The sequence below is a fragment of the Eufriesea mexicana genome, unplaced genomic scaffold, assembly GCF_001483705.2.
Source record: "Eufriesea mexicana isolate 0111107269 unplaced genomic scaffold, ASM148370v2 scaffold7347, whole genome shotgun sequence".
In the NCBI taxonomy this organism is placed as follows: domain Eukaryota; kingdom Metazoa; phylum Arthropoda; class Insecta; order Hymenoptera; family Apidae; genus Eufriesea; species Eufriesea mexicana.
The window spans coordinates 3,199-10,722 of NW_016915155.1; the positions used below are offsets into that span (position 1 = coordinate 3,199).

General features: G+C 35.9%; 1 protein-coding gene across 1 annotated transcript in view; it reads left to right on the plus strand.

The window, feature by feature from the left end:
* Nucleotides 1–753: 753 nt before the first annotated feature.
* Nucleotides 754–7,524, plus strand: part of LOC108552594 (aryl hydrocarbon receptor nuclear translocator-like protein 2) — an 89,190-nt gene continuing 82,419 nt past the window's right edge. The window contains exon 1 of the mRNA XM_017907218.1: nt 754–967. The gene's annotated coding sequence lies outside the window, so the exon portion shown is untranslated. The remainder of the gene's footprint in view (nt 968–7,524) is intronic.

Below are 7,524 nucleotides of genomic sequence, written 5' to 3' on the forward strand. Positions count from 1 at the left end.
TATGTAAATTATGAAATATATATAAAATATATAATTTGTTCTTCTGTTATGAAAAATTGCGAACCGTAATAGAACATAATATTTCATGTTGAATTCTATATTTTGGTTGTAAAATTTCTTACTTTGTTTTTTAGTATATATTAATTTTATCCTTTACTTCATTTATAATTTTATAGATAAATTTAACCCCAGCCATTAGAAATTTTGTTGTCTTATTCTACATCCAATCGGTAACGTTGGTATTGATATTGAATTGATATTTGGGGTTTTATAGCCCCAATGATGTTGAATAAAAAAATGTATCGAGTGATAGATCTATCCTATATCTCGTCTGTGGTATCACAACACTAGTAATATACAAATATCTTTCTTTGCGTGATAAGTTACTGCTCAAAAATTACTGTAATTATAAAATTTCAAATAAGGTAAGATTTATTTTTTTTTGGTCAGTGATCTTATCTATCATTACTTTTTTGCTCCGTAGGTAATTTTCGCGTATTTGTTCTGTACCAGAGATATACTTTTAACCTAGTTTTTAATAACGTAAGTCTACAAAATATGCATATTTCAAATATTTGTTGATAAGTTAAAAGTTGAAGATCTGTATTTCGTAAATTTGCCCTTGCAGAGGCGCTTCCAGTGTCAGGTTTTGAAACTTACTTGGAGTACGTCCATCTTGTAGCTCTGAGTAGTTAATGGATCTACAGGGCCTGAACAGTCGGAATAACAGGAAATATGGCGGCATTGCGCCGAGTACGAAGGTGAATTTGTGTAAACCACGTTTGTTCGTGACGATTGCTTGATCAAATAAAAAAGACAACATTGTAATGAGAGTGTGCAATGCTTTGTGATAACATGTGCTGTGTTTTGTGACGAAAATAACAGCCCATCGCGGCTGAATCGGATTTTTTGAAGTTGGATTGTCGTCACACGAGACGCATAATTGGCAGTACCCTCGAGGTGGCAGGTACGCAATTTAGAAAAAGTGCCCTTAAAAGCATTAGAATGCTATTCCTTTATCTTTCTCTACATAATTTATGAATACAATCACTTGCAAATTTATTACATTATTTGTGTATTATGTTGTTAAAATTTCGGATGTTATTATTCCGTAGCAGCAAATCGTTTACGACCTGAATCGGGTGTGTTCCCTGTTGTCATCAACAGGACATTGACTCGTAGGATGTTGCCCTCTTTCGACCTTTCCCTTTAACTGCCCCTGATTATAGTAAAGCAAAGTACGTTTATTTTAATCCTTTTTTAATACTTTAATACGAACATTATTAGTAAAAGTTGACAAATATGAATCGAATCGGACGATATTATCATTGAAATGTCGTATGCTTTGAAAGTTTTAGATAATGAGATAACGGTTGAAACGAACTTTGTATTTTCAATAGCAGTAACCGACATTTCTCATACGTAAACAGTGTGATCAATCACATACTATTGACCTAAGTTAAAACGTTTGCCGTTGGTTAGCTATTTAAAGCGACTGTTCTGGCAATGGCCGTGAATACGTTTCATCTTTTATTCGTGTCTGAAATTAGATAAAGTTTGATCGATAATGTTCGAATATTATATTCAGCGTTACATGCATTTATATTGTCGTTTATAATGAATGAAATACAGTTCAATGACACTTTACGACTAGGAAGTATGAAATGACCTTCGCATTCTATTTTGTACGACGTTTATCGAAATATCAATGTTTCGTGATATGTATAAAACGTGACGTATGTGATTCTTTGCTAATTTTGAATTTGAAGACGATAAATATTCTAGAAAAAAATATGACGAGATATAAAATAGCTAATTAAATACGGTTGTGATAACAAATAATAAAACACGAGTTATACACGTGTACGCATGCTGGATACATTCGTGATATATAGGTCAAGCGCTTCTCAACATCGAGGTCATTGCCCCAGGATTTACTCTGTCGATAAAACAGTTGTTAATTGGCTAAACTTGTTCCATTACCCACATACGATTCGACGATAGAGGTCACCATTTGAGATATTCATAATTTATCTCTGTTTTTTAACGCGGTTTATGTTTAAACGCAAATTATGTAGTTTTTGACGTACAACATGATCGTCATACTTAATAAAAAAGCACGCTCATCTTTTATGAATAATATGTTTTTATTCAATGTTTGTGTTTTTATGTTGAAAAGATAATGATCGACTCGAATTGAATATGATACTTCGAGCTTATTAATTTTTCAGATAATTAACATTTTTAAACTTTTTTTTTAAAATATTTTTTATTATAATTTGCGATCACGGTTTCAGAATATTTTGATGCGTATTTCAAAAATCGTCGAATCATCTAGTCACACTGGTAAATTTATCAGTATTAGTTAAGCTTGGTCGATGATTTGACTTATATTTAAATTTCGTTGGAAGATACTGAAAGATGAGACGAATTGACCTTGAACCCAAAAATTGTGTCACACTTAGTTGTTATCGGCTATCATTTTCATCTTCATTAACTAACGAATATTCTTTTTAATTTCTCAACAGAGAACTATATATTTTATATTTAGTAACATTATGTAACACCTCGTTCATAATTTATAAATACTGATATTATCGTAAGCAAAATAAATAAATAAAATAAATAAAAATTTGTATTCATAGGAAGCGTTCGTTTATCATTACGCGATTCATTACCGGCTAGTTTCTTTGTTCCGACTGTGATATGATGAATTCAGGGTCAACTTGTTTCGTTCGACTTCCTTTAAACGTGATCGTGAGAGTTATCATTACCATTCAATCGATCAATATGTGCGTTGGGTTCGAAGCTACGACGGAATTAGCGGTATACGCGTATCGTAATCATATCGATAAGCACGGTTGTCTTTTTAGCGACTTATGGTATGCGCGCTAGTTTCCACGGGTAATTTTAACGCGGTAAGAAAATATATCATTTGCATGGAATGGTGTTCCACTGATGGAACAGCTTATTATCGAAGCAGTAAATTTAGCAATGATAATCAGACGAAACGCACTGAAGCGTAAACGCGTGTAAACATAATTCGTTCATCCTGACCTAGATACCTTGTGCCTGTTCTGTTGTATTTATAGGAGGAATCTTACTGGCAGCTCTGTTCGATCTGGTTCGATTAGAATTGGAGCGCTAACGCGTGGTCCTGCGCTACATTCCAAAGGAGTATGTACAATCGGTTGACAAATTCGTTATTATTTTGGGAATGTTGCTTTCATTTCTTTCCGTCGCCATTTTTTTTCATTCCTGATTCTTTTTCAACGTCGAGTATTACGCGATGAGGAAATTTTATGCCTGTTTCAAGGAACGTTGGATAGGTTATTTTTAGCCTAGTTCTATTGGTTACACGATTAACGAATTATTAATAAATCCAGGCCTATTTTTGATTAGGCCTGTAGCGTATGATCGACAGACGAAGGCATAAACTGTTCAAAACATACAAATGGCTATGTGTTCGTGTATCGACGCGATCTTTGCGACCTTCGATTTTTATTAAGACGCACCGTGAAATAGTTGGATAACCATTTGTACAACTTTGGACTTTGTCATTAACTCTATTCGTGATCGCTAAAGCATATATGTAAATATATATACTTCTGAACCGTGGATAGACTGTATTTAAAAAATAATTGGATTCATTTCAAAGCAGTATTTTACTTTTATTATCGTAGTTATTACCGTATGCTATTGCGTTCCCGAATTTCATTCATACTATTTAAATATTTTTAATATATTCAATGAACTTACAACATACGCGTATGTTTTTGTACTAACCTACAATTACTTCAGGCATTGAATAAAATTGGCGTAAACGTACAAGCATAACAGGATGTGATTAATTTTTGTTATGCTGTATACTACGTTATACCAAGAACAATATGTCGATTTTTCTCTAGAAACAATTCATTTTACCGATTCTAGAAACTACGTATGCTTGTCCTAAAATTCTGTATATGAGACTTGATCGTTAGCGCCATCTCTTTCAGTCGCGGGAAGACAGATCGTTCGGAGGATAAAGAGAATGAATCACTGCGCGATAGTTAGGGGGTTAAGGGCAAATACGTTCGAAGGTGTTTTCGTTCTCCCTATTTTTTCTTCTCTCTTTTCATTCGGAGGTGTCGTGTTAGACACCAAACCATGTGTATATGTTCGTACATACGTTATCAAGCATCGCGGAGTCAGAGTGGCTGCTAATAAAGCGGACGTGCCTACTTAATTAGCACAGAAGGATGATCGTGTGGATTAAACTAGGTCAGGCGAGTGACGCGCGTACATGCCTGACCGGGTAATATTTATTCTTGGCAGTGCATACAGTGGAGATGCTGCAGCCAGTAAGAATATCGTTTACACTAGCGCGATTTTCCAAGCGTCGCTTTGTCAACATGTTTCTGACGTTGTTGCATCGCGTGATGCTTGATGCGTAGCCCTCTTGGAAGAACTTCAGGAACTTATAGATAGCGCAACGAATTCGCTTCATCGTATACATAATTTGCAACAATTTGACTGTTATTTCGTAAATAATTTTGGTAAGTGTCTTTATTTTTAATTGGTAGTTTTATATTCTTCAACGTAATTTCCTATTGCTATACTTACTAATATATATCATCTACCATGTGTGGTGCATTCATTTTGTATGGTTATGCATCGATATGCAAAATTCAGGTGAAATGCAAAGAGCTATGCTCCAAGTTTAAGATATTTCTTACCTATTGTAAATTTTCAAAATACTTAAAGTAGTAGGGAACTATTGAGAACAAAATTGAAAAATAATTCAGAGTGCAAAGGGTTAAGGATCTACATTACCATTTAGTTTTAGGACATCTACTGGTGTCGTATAAAATCTGATAACTGACCCGGATTATCAGGGAAACGATTAATAGGTTAGGATTTTATATTCATACGAAACATTATGGTACGAAATATGTCATTCTCTTACTATCAGAACGTGCACAGAGAGTCATTTTTAATACCACCCAAGAATAATTTTCTCATAATTTCCTTTTAATTCTCCTATTTTATTCTTAATTTAAATATACAACATAAAACATACATTTCGTTACACTTTGGACAGAAAGAATTCCGTGCAATCGAGCTGTGTTGTTCTTATGCAATCCCCTGCCACGAAGAGTAAATATCCTTCGTCGTAGTAAGTATCTAATATCGAAAGGGTTGAATCGCAATCCAATTTTAAAATCTATCTTACGTATCATTTTAGTAATTAATATCTCCCCCCCCCAATTCAGAAGCAAATCTAGCCAAGCGTCAACCCTCGAAGCGAAGACGACTTCCTATGCCCGTTTATGCCTGGCAGTGATTGACCGTAATTTTAACGATCGAGTAGAGCCCGGTGCGCATAAATACGAACATTGTTAATTATGCAAATGGCTGGCGATGAAAAATTGGACAGCGAATTAAGGAGGAAGTGGCTCGGCGCGTCTGTACTCGCGGCGCAGGAAATCGAGGTCCGACATGTAAAAAAGTTAACGATTTTAATCCTCCGGGCGCGACCAGGTTCAACGATACCGGTCATTCTTTTCGCTAGTCAAATCTGCAAAGCATCTCGTGAATTTCTTATTTCTCTTGGAACTGCACCTGCCGCAGGTGCAGTTGCGAGCCAATGAAATATCGTTCCAGGACGATGACCAAAAAGTTTGCCACGACGTCTTGGCTTCGGTGAACACGCTTCCAAGCCAGCCCTGTTTCGTTTTCGGGATCGCGTACATAATAGTAGTTAATGCTAACAACGCAACTAGCGAAAACCTTGCGCAGCTAGCCTGCATTTACGTAGTATTCGTTATCTTATCTCTTACGGTAAACAAGTTGCAACGCTATTGCAGTTTGTTTGAAAAATTCGAAGGAATATTCCTTGCCCCGAGTACGTATGTGGAATAGGAACGACGCAGTACGAATTTCTATCACTCGCTATTTGCGGAGAAACAATTGCAGGAACAACCATTTGCGACCGTGAGAAACGCATAATTCGAACGATATTTTATTTCACTCGTTAACTATTATTTGGTAAATATAGTATGGTATAGTATATCGGAAAGACATTTAATTTTAATTAGAATATGCATGTCTGTTTCATTTACTATGAAATTGTACAAAATTTATAAGATTTATACAGATTTTATGCACACCGAGACACGTTGAGTATAATTTTAGTCTGCTAACAAATATATAGTTGGCATGCAAGTTCTTGATCAGCTAGATTCGACATTGCAACGCAAGAAAATAAGGGAATTCTTCACTTTTCCAATGAGAAATATCGAATTTTTAGTACCTCATGATCCTGTTGCAAAGATTTTCCGACACGAGGTCCCGTTTAAAAAATGGGAAAAAATAGATAAAACTTTAATCGTCAATTTCATCCTCCGGAAACTTTTTCTATGGATAAAGATATTAGTCCACGTGTAACCCATTTTAACATCGATTACTTTCATTAGCTACTGTATTGAAAAATCATCATACCTGGTTTTCAATGTTAGCTTGTCCCAACCTCGGACAAGAGGTCATTTTCACCTTATTCATTTAAAGCACCACTGTGGCCCTATGCCAAAATGTTGATCTTTTTTTCTCATGCTTTCCCTGTTATTTTTAACACTTACACGTTCCACATTTAGACCAGATTCAAACTTTTCGTGGCACAGTGGACCATTATTAGAATGAGAATTATTTTCAGTCAATTAGTTTCGCTCCTCAGTGTATCGGCTCCATCCTACATAACACAGTCCAATTAACTACATCTCTGGATAAAAAAGGTCTTTGGCCCATAAGGCAAAGCAGTGAATCGCGTAAATCGCATAATCGTGCACGGGTAAACAGAAAGCTCTTCGTTTATCTGAATCGTGGAAGTGTTAAGTTTAAATTTTATCTTTATATTCTAAAGTATTTTTAGACACGTGGCAATTCATTAAAGATATTTTGCCCCAAAAAATGGCACACAGGCCTATGGACCCCTATTTCAGAAATCTCAATTATTCTCCTCGCCAATGTATATAAGCGTAGTGCGGTAGCTAGTTATCGAGCAGCAAGGTCAATAATAGGCTGTTCGTAGGATGTTATCTGCGTAAATCGTAGTAAGTAGCTCTTGATACGCGCGATGCTCGATTGCTGCTTATCTCGTACATAGCACGATACAACGTCGCTGGTGAATCGACGAAACTTCAAATTTTTTTCGAATTTTTCAGTCGAAAATATCTCGTTGCGATCCCGCATCTTGTTGCAGCCATGCAGTCACCAAGCACACGCGTCCGTCCAGCGTATACGAAACAATCCGATGAATCTTTGAATAGCATCCACTTTCTCAGAGAGTAATTCAGCTTTGATTTCACCGCGTGGGTGTCCACCGGTAGTCGCAATAAAAAGAGAGTATCAGAAATTGTGCCGTAACGATTTTCAGCGAGCGCATGTTTAGATACACGACTTCATATTTTTAACGAAGCGGGTTCGTTCAATTGCAAAATGGCAACGTCACTCGCGTGCGACAAAGCGTCTAATGTATAAGGGAAA